This window comes from Triticum dicoccoides, chromosome 1B (assembly GCF_002162155.2).
Source record: "Triticum dicoccoides isolate Atlit2015 ecotype Zavitan chromosome 1B, WEW_v2.0, whole genome shotgun sequence".
In the NCBI taxonomy this organism is placed as follows: Eukaryota; Viridiplantae; Streptophyta; class Magnoliopsida; order Poales; family Poaceae; genus Triticum; species Triticum dicoccoides.
The window spans coordinates 712,589,329-712,601,449 of record NC_041381.1 but is presented as its reverse complement, the minus strand read 5'-3'; the positions used below and the strand labels follow the sequence as shown (position 1 = coordinate 712,601,449).

The following is a 12,121-nucleotide window of genomic DNA, read 5'->3' as shown; positions in this document are numbered from 1 at the left end:
GATTGTGTAATTAATTTTGTTCATAGAATTTTAATGATTTTTTTGTTCATAGTATTTAGAAAAAGGAAAAAAATAAGAAGAGAAAGTGTTTAATATAATTAGTTAGAAAAATACTAGTTTATTTTTAGTAAGTACAATTTTATTTTATTTATAGTAAGTGCTTCATATATAGTTGAACTAGCTAGTTGATTTAATAAACTAATTTATTTTACTATATATAGAAGTAGTTTGTAGTAAGTGCTACTTTATTTATTTATATTAAGTGCTACTTTATTTATTTATAGTAAGTGCTACTTTGTTTTTAGTAAGTACTACTTTATTAATTTATAGTAAGTGCTTAGTAGTTGAACTAGCTAGTTGATTTAATTAATAAAACTACTTTATTTAACTATATATAGAAGTAGTTCCCGCATGGACGTCGGTGATGCCTATCCCGCATCCTCGTCGTCGTTGACTCGGCGGTGGAGGCCTTCTTGATCAGGGCAATGTTCGGGACTGGGCTCCGCCGGGCTGGTATTGGGAGGTGCTACCTTCCGGGGGTCGTAGGTTGGTGAGGAGGCAGCCCGTTGTTGATCCGATCCTTGTTTGGTGGCGGTCGCGTCGGCCAGTGACGGTGCTGAGGCTTCCGGACACCGCGGAGGTGGTACGTCATCGTGTCAGCGATGAGGACGAGCACGTCCGTCGCTACATGGTTGCATTGGAGGGCAGGTTCGACAATACCTGGCAGGTTCTTCAGGGATCTCACTGGAGCTATGATCCTGTGATGGTTCCTTATCTTTGGGTGTCCACCGCCCGCGACGATACCCGTCGGGCGCTACGGTTCTAGTTGTATTAGTGATGCTATATTAGTGATAAGATTCGACGATGCACGGACACCAAGAGATGATGTACTTTTGCTTATAATTATTGAATGCATGCTAATTTGAATACTACTTTATTTTATGATTTGGTTTTCCTTATTTTATGATTTGGTTTTGCTTATTGAATGCTCATATTGGATAAGTTCTCCTTCATTCCCGTGTGCTAGACAATTTGGTGTAATAATGGACTCGGGAATGAAAGGAGGAGTTACGTACATCACCGATAGTCAACCCATGATTAATAATAATGATCTAGTTTAATATTTGAATTATGAACATAGGCCGGAAATGTCGTACTCGGACGACGAAAACCGCCCGGGGGAGTGCAACTGGTGCCACGACGACCGAGGTATGTGCGACAGGTTCATTGAGCTGGACGAAGATCGGCGCTTGAGCATTAAGCTCGATGAGACCTTCGATGTTCATACGGTACGCAACGACGACAATAGTTTTTTTCGTAATTAAGCACGACTTCAACTATTTTAACGTGTATTTTTCATCTTTTCCAATTCGACTAGCTTATCCCATGCTTTGCAAGACGCTATGTCTTGGAGAGGATGGGTTTTGAAGACCATGAAAGTATGGAAACCAAAAAAATTATCCTAAGTACCCATCATGGTGTGGATTTTCAAGTAAAGTTGTACAATGCTCAGAGTGTAACCCATTTTGGTTGCAAAAATTAGAAAGCACTTTGCAAGATGTATGGTTTTGATGAGGGTATGCTTGTCACCATGGATCTTGGTGATCCTACTATCGAGCAAGAGAGACCTTCGATTTGCGTCCTTGTGGATACACCTCCAATTCTTCCCCCATGTGAGCTTAACATAGTTATTAAGTAATTTATATTGTTTATTTCAAAATAGTTGACAACATATTTCCATTGACAACTTATTTTCATTCTTCAAAGAATGTGCGGAAGATGGTAGACAGAACCTACTACACCGAAGGCCCCGAATTAACTAATCAGGAGAAAAATCATCTGGTCGTATTTTGTACTGATCTTGAGAATTACAATATCTACAATCAAACTCCTCAACATTATGGTCAATAAGTGCCACTAGTGCACGTGTTGAACTACGGTAACTACCATGGAGATACCCTGGTAAGATTTTTTACTATTACGACATCCGTGCATCTTTTTGCACACTCTAAAACTAGTACATCATTGCTAACTACGAAGTTATTACTATGTTTTTCAACAGAAAATCCCGAATGATTGTGTGCCTCATCTGATGTATACGTACGGTACCCTTCATGTTTTGAACATACAACCAGGTCTTCCTACGAATCTCAACTGCCCATACCGGGCTTCTAAAAGAAGTGGAGACATGAAAATCAAAGAATGGAAAAAATGTATGGACAGTCGTAAGGAGCTTCTTGGAAGCAAAAACCAGCGAAGGGCAAGAATTGGAGACAGGATGATCGCCATTCTTCATAATGGAGAGTCAGGGTCTATATTGTTTTATGCTATTTTACCTTAAGGGTGTTTAGGTCCTACCTCATACTGATGATCATGTGCTAAGAACAATTATGTAGGGTTGGGTTCGATGACTATGAGGATGATGATCGTATGACTTATTATTAATAACGAGTAGAAGTTGTATGATGATGCATGATTAATAGGACTTGTTATTATATATGATGATGTATGGTGCGAGCATGCATGAGTTATTATATCAGCGGGTGAAATGAACATATATAGCAGCAGCGTTGGTAAACCAAGGACGAAGATATAAGAGAGGACACTTCTCTCTATTAACTAGTTAATAACAACCTAAAAATAACCCCCCAAACCCCTAAAGCAGCCACTTTTCTAAAAAAAACATGGACTTTTGGTCCCGGTTGATGCCACCAACCGGGACCAAAGGCCCCCTGACTGGGCTCGGCGCACAGGCCAGATGGAGGCACATTGGTCTCGGTTCGTGTTTGAATGGGACTAATGGATGAAGGTATTAGTAACGACCCATTAGTCCCGGTTCATGAACTGAGACTAAAGGCCCTTACAGACCGGAACTATTAGGTGTTTTTCTACTAGTGTATATGCTGGCCATTAATTGGCACCAATTAATGGCTATAAAATATTACAACCCATTAACTGCACGAATATGCCAATTAATGGGAGATTGGTGCCAATTAATGGCCAGCATATACCAAGTACTCCTAAAATTTTAGGAGGGCTTAGGCGCCTTATCCTTGCCAGCGGGGAAGACACGTGCCTCCAGGACCTCCCATTGTGGCTAATCGTGCGCTCAACACGGTCTATGGCTTGCCATTCAACAAAAAACCAGGAGAGACTCGCGCAAGGCCTCCGGCAGAACTAATTCACCTCTGCATTTGACTGCGCCCCAGAGGCGAAGCTTAGACGGTTCGTCTTCCCTAAGCACTTGTGGTGGTGCAAGAAGCGGTTGCACCTCGGCATGGAGACCACACCACAAAATAGTGCGCGTTGACCAATACCTCGGTGTGGTCACCAATACGCCACACGGTGGTAGGTTGTGGGGTGCAAGATTGTGCTATGACCTCTTCTTCGTGCTCGCAGTATCACCGACTCACTGTGACGCACACGACCTTATAGTGTGGCTGGCGGAGCTACCCTTTGATCTTTGAAGAGGTCACCCGCCTGGTCTACCTCAACCCCTCAAGGCAGTGCTCTTGGAGACCCCGTCTCTACCAACTAGCGGGTAGTGCGCGGCGGCACGCCGCGCCACATGAACTAATTAGCTATTTTGGTCTTTTTTTAATATTTGGTGAGTGGTCACAAGATTTTTTTTGGCAAAGTAGTTCATACATTTAGTTGGGTGATCGTGACAAAGTAGTGCATACAAGAAAACGGTTCATCTACATAAAAGATCTAAATGATACGCAGCAATATAGATTGCCCGGCAGCTACATAAGAGATCTATATGATACATATCAATATAGATTGCCCGGCGTGCCACGCCTCGCTAATTCGTTTGAGATTTTTTAGTTGTTGAAAATCTAGTGTACCGTGCAGCTATGTCTTTGTGGCGAGGTGACAGACGATTGATTACATATCTAACAGTTGTGCACTTTTTGTTTGTTGATGAAATTTATACATTGTGCCAATGTGGAAATAAATACACTTGGGAGTACGATTAGACCTGCCGGTCGTGTTGGCTTATTCATTCTTTTTAACGTAGCATTCAGAGCTGGTTGTCGCGGTTGACTATAGCATTAAGAGTCAGTTCTTCCTTATGGGTCTTCAAGGGTATTACTCCCTCCGTCCGGAAATACTTGTCATCAAAATGGATGAAAATAGATGTATCTAGAACTAAAATACATCTAGATACATCTATTTCAATGACAAGTATTTCCGGACGGAGGGAGTATAATTTTCCACATACGATAATTTTCCACATACGATATACATATTGATAAGATAAACGCTCTGCTCTACTACTTAATTTGCGCTGTCCATGAATCTTGCTGATCATCATGCGCACAAATGAATGGGACATTGTTGTCAGTAATCTAACTAAACAACCAGCCACGGCAATCTAACTAAACAGCCAGCCACTTGGTACTTACGCCCAGCGGCCAGCGCATTCTGGACAACCTGAAAAATACAAAAACACTGTCCTTTATTATATACGTCAATAATTTTTTAACTTCCAAACCAATTTCATGATGTGCAAAATTTTTAACGACTACAGAATGTAAGAATTCCGATGGATAGAGCGGATCAGCATCAGCAAGATAATCAGTTGATATAATATCACAGCTAACAATTATCTTGGAACAACCAGACATATACGGTTATAAAGAGATCCACTAATATCATCAAGCATTTTATTAGTTCCGACGGTTAGCATAAATGAAGAAAAACGGATCACGTGCTATTAATAGTAGCATATATGTTATATCTTTAGTGGGCAAAATCACTAAATTTTTAGAATGCACAGGCATGAAGTAGATGATGGGGTCATGTACCTAGGGTAGGGTCACAGACCTGATCTAAGTATCCTGCCCGAGGACACCCTTAGAAGAGATCACCTTCCAGTCGACCTACGAGGGACTCACTCGACTGACTTGAAGGACTCGACCACGAAGACTCACTCGACCACCAGAAGGTCAAGAGGCACTCTGCACTGCAACGTTCTGTAATTAAGTAGTCTTTATGATCGTTAAGACACTTTATGTGGGGCGTTACCTGTAACGCCCCAGACTTGATGCACCTTAAACCCTTCATTACGTGGGCTGGCTGGGGTCCTGGCGCACTCTATATAAGCCACCCCCCTCCACAGGCAGAAGGGTTCGGCACCTTGTAATCCATATACACATAATCCACTCGACCGCCTCCGGGCTCCGAGACGTAGGGCTTTTACTTCCTCCGAGAAGGGCCTGAACTCGTACATCTCTTGTGTTTACAACCTCTCCATAGCTAGGACCTTGCCTCTCCATACCTACCCCCACTCTACTGTCAGACTTAGATCCACGACAGTTGGCGCCCACCGTGGGGCAGGCGTTTTAGCGATTTTGTGGAGAAGTTGCGATTCTTCCGAGTACTTTCATCATGGTGGCTGCTGGAGTTTTGGTCGAGGGTCGAGAGATCCGTCTCGGTGCTCTCACCTTCGTCGCCGACGACTCCGCCTGGCTCCAGGAGGCTCCACTCGACGTTGATGCGCTCCCCGTCCGCGGTGCGACGCATTTTCGCGCATGTGTCCGCGGCGTTCTGCTGCGGCAACCGTCGACCCCATATCGGTCGACTCCCCCATCGGCCACCCTCCCAGTCTCCCGCCAGCGCAAGCGCTCGGGCCGGTCGAGGCTTCAGCGGTGGGTGAGGCACGCGGTGGCTCGCCAGACGACCACCACCCAAGTTGCGGCAATCGAGCCCGACGAATCTCTCTACGGCCTGTTCGATCTGTCGACTGGCTCCGTAGAGACTGCGTCCGAGTGCGTAGCAGTGATCCAGCGGCGGAAATCCTGATGGTCGACGGGCCCTGCAGCCCCCCTGGCTTCGCCCGTGATGGTGGGGCAGGCGACGGAGGCGACCCCGCACGAGGCCACGAAGAGTACCAGCCCGAGCCACTCGACTCTCTGCAAAGAGAGGAACTTCGCCGCAGGAACGTGGATGCCCTGCATACTCCCATAGCAGGAGAAACCCCCGAGGCTCGCGCCTTGGAGGAGGCATGTTTGGCCAACTTGGCCGAACGCGCTCGCTTGGAGAATCTTCAGCGAGCACTCGACGAGCGCGCGCGGCAACGAGTTCCCGACACCAGTCGATGTCAACTCTTCCCGCCGACTCAGGTATATCGAACCCTAATCCAGAATTTAGCAGCTGCGACCCATATAGCAGAGTCCATCCAGCCCTCTCAGTCGGAAGCTGGCAGAGGCTTGATGCAGATCAGGGATCTGCTCCGAGCAGCAGGAGATCAGAATTCAGCCGTGTCGCAGTCGCGCAACAGAATTCACAGTCGATCTGTCGCTGCGAATACGGTTCAGTCGGCTCACAATCCCAGATCGCCTCCGCGGCGTGAAGGACGCGAGAATCGGTGAGACCAATATGGGGACCGACACGACCGAGATGATAGGCGTCGAGTGCCTACTTCCCCTCCGAGGGGTGGGTCCTATGCTCCTCGGCAGCAAGATGACAGACGTCAGTTCAGTGTGGGGCGAAGAGTTCCAGTCGACCCCAGAGAACCAGGCTTCGACGCGCGATCCATTATCGTGCAAGGCTTGGTCGACCGGAACAGAGCCCATCGAGGTGGACCCGACAGAGATGCGCCCACGAGCAGTCGAGTGCATGTTTCTGGTCCGGAATGTTTCAGCAGAGCTATCAGAGCCGCAGTGATCCCTCCCAATTTCAGGTTGGCAACAGGAGTCAACAAGTTCACTGGTGAGTCTAAGCCTGAAACTTGGCTTGAGGACTACCGAGTGGCGGTTCAGATTGGTGGTGGGAATGACGAGGTGGCCATGAAGCATTTGCCCCTCATGCTGAAAGGTTCTGCCAGAGCGTGGTTGACTCAGTTACCTCCTAGCAGCATTTACACTTGGGAAGATCTGTCCCGAGTGTTCGTCAGAACGTTTGAAGGAACTTGCAAGCGACCGGCTGGATTGACGGAGCTGCAAGTCTGCATGCAGAAGACCAATGAGACTCTCAGGGAGTATATTCAGAGGTGGATCACTTTGCACCATACTGTGGAGAATGTGTCTGATCATCAAGCAGTCTGCGCCTTCAAGGATGGTGTCAAGAACAGAGAATTGAGTTTGAAATTTGGTTGAACCGGTGACATGACCTTGGGTCGGATGATGGAGATTGCTACCAAGTATGCCAACGGCGAAGAAGAAGACCGACTCCGAAGCGGCAAGCACAAGCCGAGCCAGTCGGAAAAGGGAAACACCAGTCGGAAACAGAAGCGGAAGGCTGAACCGGCAGCTCCTGGAGAGGCTCTGGCCGTGACTCACGGAAAGTTTAAAGGGAAACCAAAAGGATCCTGGAACCCTAAGAAGGTAAAGGATAAATAAGGGAACGACGTGATGGATATGCCGTGTCACATCCACACGAAGAAAGACGAAGAGGGGAATATCATTTACCCAAAGCACACCACTCGCCAATGTCGACTCCTGATCCAACAGTTTCAAGGAAAACAGTCCAAAGACAAGGAAAAGGAGTCGGACAGGGTCGAAGACAAGGAAAAGGAGGACAGTGAGGAAGGATATCCGCATGTCAACTCCACTCTGATGATCTTTGCAGATGTGGAAAGCAAGAGTCGATTGAGAGTCATTAACCGTGAGGTGAACATGGTTACCCCAGCAAAAGCAAATTATCTGAGATGGTCCCAAACACCCATCACATTCGACCAATCTGATCACCCGACTCATATTGCCACCCCTGGGAGGCAAGCTTTGGTGGTCGATCCAGTTGTCGAAGGCACTCGACTGACAAAAGTGCTGATGGACGGTGGTAGTGGGCTGAATTTGTTGTATGCAGACACACTGAAAGGAATGGGCATTCCGATGTCCCGACTGAGCACCAGTAACATGAGCTTTCATGGAGTTATACCAGGGAAGAAAGCCGAGTCACTCGGCCAAATAGCTCTGGACGTGGTGTTTGGTGATTCGAAACATTTTCGCAAAGAGAAGTTGACGTTTGAGGTCGTGGATTTTCAAAGTGCATACCATGCCATTTTGGGGAGACCAGCTTATGCACGGTTCATGGCTCGACCATGTTACGTGTACCTCAAATTGAAGATGCCCGGCCCCAAAGGAGTGATCACTGTCACCGGTGATCGGAAAAAGGCAGAAGAGTGCTTTCAGAAGGGCTCAAAGATTGCTGATTCTCAGGTGACAGCGGTCGAGTTTGAAGAATACAAGCAAAACGCAGATCCGAGTGATTTGCTACGATCCAAGAAACCCGCCACAGAATCTGCATTTCAGTCATCCGGTGAGACGAAGCCTGTTCACATTCACCCGACCGACCCCGATGTAGCCCCGACCCACATCTCCACAACACTCGACCCGAAATAGGAAGAAGCGCTCATCCAGTTCCTCCGTGAGAACTGGGACATTTTTGCATGGAAGCCCGCTGACATGCCAGGTGTTCCCAGGGGACTGGCTGAGCATCGCCTAAGAGTCGATTCATCAGCAAAACTAGTCAAAGAGCATCTTCGGCGGTCCGCCGTCCAGAAGAGAAAAGCCATTGGTGAGGAAGTGGCTCGACTGTTGGCGGCAGGATTTATCCGAGAGATATACCACTCCGAGTGGCTCGCTAATGTCGTCATGGTTCCTAAGAAGGACAAATCGCTCCGAATGTGCATTGATTTCAAGCACATCAACCGGGCCTGCCCGAAAGATCATTTTCCTCTCCCTCGCATAGATCAAATTGTTGACTCGACCGCGGGATGTGAGAGATTGTCTTTTCTAGACGCCTACTCCGGGTACCACCAGATCCGTCTGTACGGACCCGACGAGGTAAAAACAGCTTTCATCACTCCATTCGGGTGCTTCTGCTATATCACCATGCCATTCGGCCTCAAGAATGCCGGAGCCACATTTATGCGAATGATTCAGAAGTGTCTACTCACTCAAATCAGTCGGAATGTGGAAGCGTATATGGATGATATCGTCGTCAAATCACGAAAAGGTTCAAACCTGCTCGCTGACCTCGCCGAAACATTTGCCAACCTCAGAAGGTATGATATCAAGCTCAATCCATCAAAGTGCACATTCGGAGTTCCTGGTGGCAAGTTACTCGGTTTTCTTGTTTCCGAGCGAGGGATCGACGCTAATCCAGAAAAGATCGGCACTATTCTCCGAATGAAACGCCCTGTGCGAGTGCACGATGTCCAGAAGCTTACTAGATGCTTGGCCGCATTAAGTCGATTCATCTCACGACTCGGTGAAAAGGCATTGCCTCTTTACCGACTGATGAAGAAGGCAGACAAGTTCGAGTGGACTCTAGAAGCTGATGCAGCGTTTACCGAGCTAAAAGCTCTGCTCTCCACCCAACCGGTGCTTGCTGCCCCAATCAGCAAAGAGCCTCTGTTGCTTTATATCGCAGCCACAGGACAAGTCGTCAGTACTGTGCTTACGGTCGAGCGGGAAGAAGAAGGAAAAGCTTTCAAAGTTCAGCGCCCAGTGTATTATTTGTCTGAAGTCTTGACTCCATCCAAGCAGAGATATCCTCATTATCAGAAGCTTGTGTATGGAATATACATGACCACAAAGAAGGTTGCTCATTATTTCTCTGATCATTCCATCACAGTCGTCAGCGACGCTCCACTATCAGAGATTTTGCACAACAGAGATGCAACTAGTCGAGTGGCGAAATGGGCGATTGAACTTCTTCCCCTTGATATCAAGTTTGAGGCAAAGAAAGCCATTAAGTCCCAGGCAATAGCAGATTTCCTCGCCGAGTGGATTGAACAGCAGCAGCCGACTGAAGTTCACTCGAAGCATTGGACCATGTTTTTTGATGGCTCTAAGATGTTGAATGGTTCCGGTGCTGGGGTTGTCCTGGTTTCCCCCAGAGGAGATAAGCTCAGATATGTGCTCCAGATTCACTTTGATTCCTCTAACAACGAAGTATGGGGCCCTCTTATACGGATTGTGCATGGCCATTTCACTCGGCGTCCGTCGCCTGATGGTCTATGGCGATTCAGATTTAGTGGTCAACCAAGTGATGAAGGAGTGGGACGTGAGAAGCCCAGCCATGACTGGATACTGCAGTGCAGTGAGGAAGCTGGAAAAGAAGTTCGAGGGGTTGGAGCTCCATCATATACCCCGACTGAAAAATCAAGCAGCTGATGATCTAGCAAAGATAGGTTCCAAGAGAGGAGCCATTCCGAGTGGTGTGTTCTTGGAGCATATACACACTCGGTCAGTCAAAGAAGATCCTTTCACCGAAGAAGCTCCACAGCCCAAGAGTGCCATGGATCCGACTGAGGTTGAAGTACCAGCAGTGGTCGACTTGGTCATGGAGGTCTTGGTGGTCGTTCCCGACTGGACAGTTCCGTATATCGCGTATATCCTGAGAAAAGAGCTTCCGGAGGATGAGGAAGAGGCTCGACAGATCGTCCGTCGATCTAAAGCCTTTACCGTAATCAAAGGACAGTTATATAGAGAAAGCGCGACTGGAGTTGGTCAGAAGTGCATAACACCAGAAGAAGGTCGAATCATCCTTAATGATATCCACTCGGGAACCTGTGGTCATCATGCGTCCTCTCGGACCATCGTGGCCAAAGCATACCGAGCCGGATTTTACTGGCCAAAAGCGAATGAGATGGCAAAGGAAATAGTGGATAAGTGCGAGGGATGTCAGTTCTACTCGAATATGTCGCACAAGCCTGCATCAGCTCTGAAGACCATTCCACTCGTCTGGCCTTTCGCAGTATGGGGGTTGGACATGGTCGGTCCTTTGAGAGCAGGTCGAAGTGGCTTCACGCATGTACTGGTGGCAGTCGACAAGTTCACCAAGTGGATTGAGGCTAAACCAATCAAGAACCTTGACGCCGGTACTGTTGTTAGCTTCATCAGGGAACTGATATTCAGATATGGAGTCCCGCACAGCATCATCACGGATAATGGGTCGAACTTCGACTCAGAAGAATTCAGGGATTTCTGCAACTCTCAAGGCACACGAGTCGACTACGCTTCGGTCGCCCATCCGCAGACGAATGGGCAAGCAGAGCGAGCCAATGGTCTGATTCTCAAGGGATTGAAACCCCGACTGATGCGTGATCTCAAGCATGCGGCTGGAGCGTGGGTCGACGTACTTCCCTCGGTGCTTTGGGGACCGCGGACCACACCTAATCGATCGACCGGAAGAACTCCATTCTTCCTGGTCTACGGAGCTGAAGCAGTCTTGCCGAGTGATCTTCTCCACAATGCTCCTCGAGTTGAAATCTACAACGAAGCAGAAGTTGAACAAGCGCGACAGGTCGCAGTTGACCTTTTAGAGGAAGAAAGGGAGATGGCTCTGATCCGGTCGACCATCTACCAACAAGATTTGCGTCGTTTCCACGCCAGAAATGTGAGGGGTCGAGCCTTCCAGGAAGGAGATTTAGTTCTCCGAGTGGATCAGAAGAAACAACACAAGCTTGCTCCTTCTTGGGAAGGACCCTTCATCGTCACCAAAGTTCTCCACAACGGGGCGTACCGTCTTTACAACGTCGAACATGATATCGACGAGCCCCGAGCTTGGAACGCGGAACTACTCCGCCCATTTTACACTTAAGTTTATCACTCGGATGAGTTGCAATAAAATACTTCTGTAGCTCATGGATCTCAAAATAATAGTGTCATAGTTCCTCCATAATTTTTGTCACTTTTTATTTTGTCCAATAAAATTTTCCCCTCAGTGGGTGACTTAGCCGCGAATCCGTTTCGCCTAAGTTTGTAAAAATCCTACCGAGTGGTGAGCTAGACTCCCACTCGGAGGCTTAGCTGCGAATCCGTTTCGCCTAAGATTAAATAAAATCCTACCGAGTGGTGAGCCAGACTCCCACTCGGAGGCTTAGCTGCGAATCCGTTTCGCCTAAGATTAAATGAAAATCCTACCGAGTGGTAAGCCAGACTTCCACTCGGGGGCTTAGCTGCAGTCTAAGTACTCGCCTAAGTTATGAAAATCCTACCGAGTGGTAAGCCAGACTTCCACTCGGGGGCTTAGCTGCAGTCCAAGTACTCGCCTAAGTTACAAAAATCCTACCGAGTGACGAGCAAACCTCTCACTCGGGGGCTTAGCTGCAGCCCAGTGCTCGCCTAAGTTATAAAAAAATCCTACCGAGTGAAGAGCAAACCTC

General features: G+C 47.6%; 1 long non-coding RNA gene across 1 annotated transcript in view; it reads right to left on the bottom strand.

Moving 5' to 3' along the window:
• Positions 1-4,232: 4,232 nt before the first annotated feature.
• LOC119314393 overlaps positions 4,233-12,121 on the bottom strand; it is a 16,738-nt gene continuing 8,849 nt past the window's right edge. The window contains exon 6 of the long non-coding RNA XR_005152306.1: positions 4,233-4,437. This is a non-coding gene — a long non-coding RNA (uncharacterized LOC119314393). The remainder of the gene's footprint in view (positions 4,438-12,121) is intronic.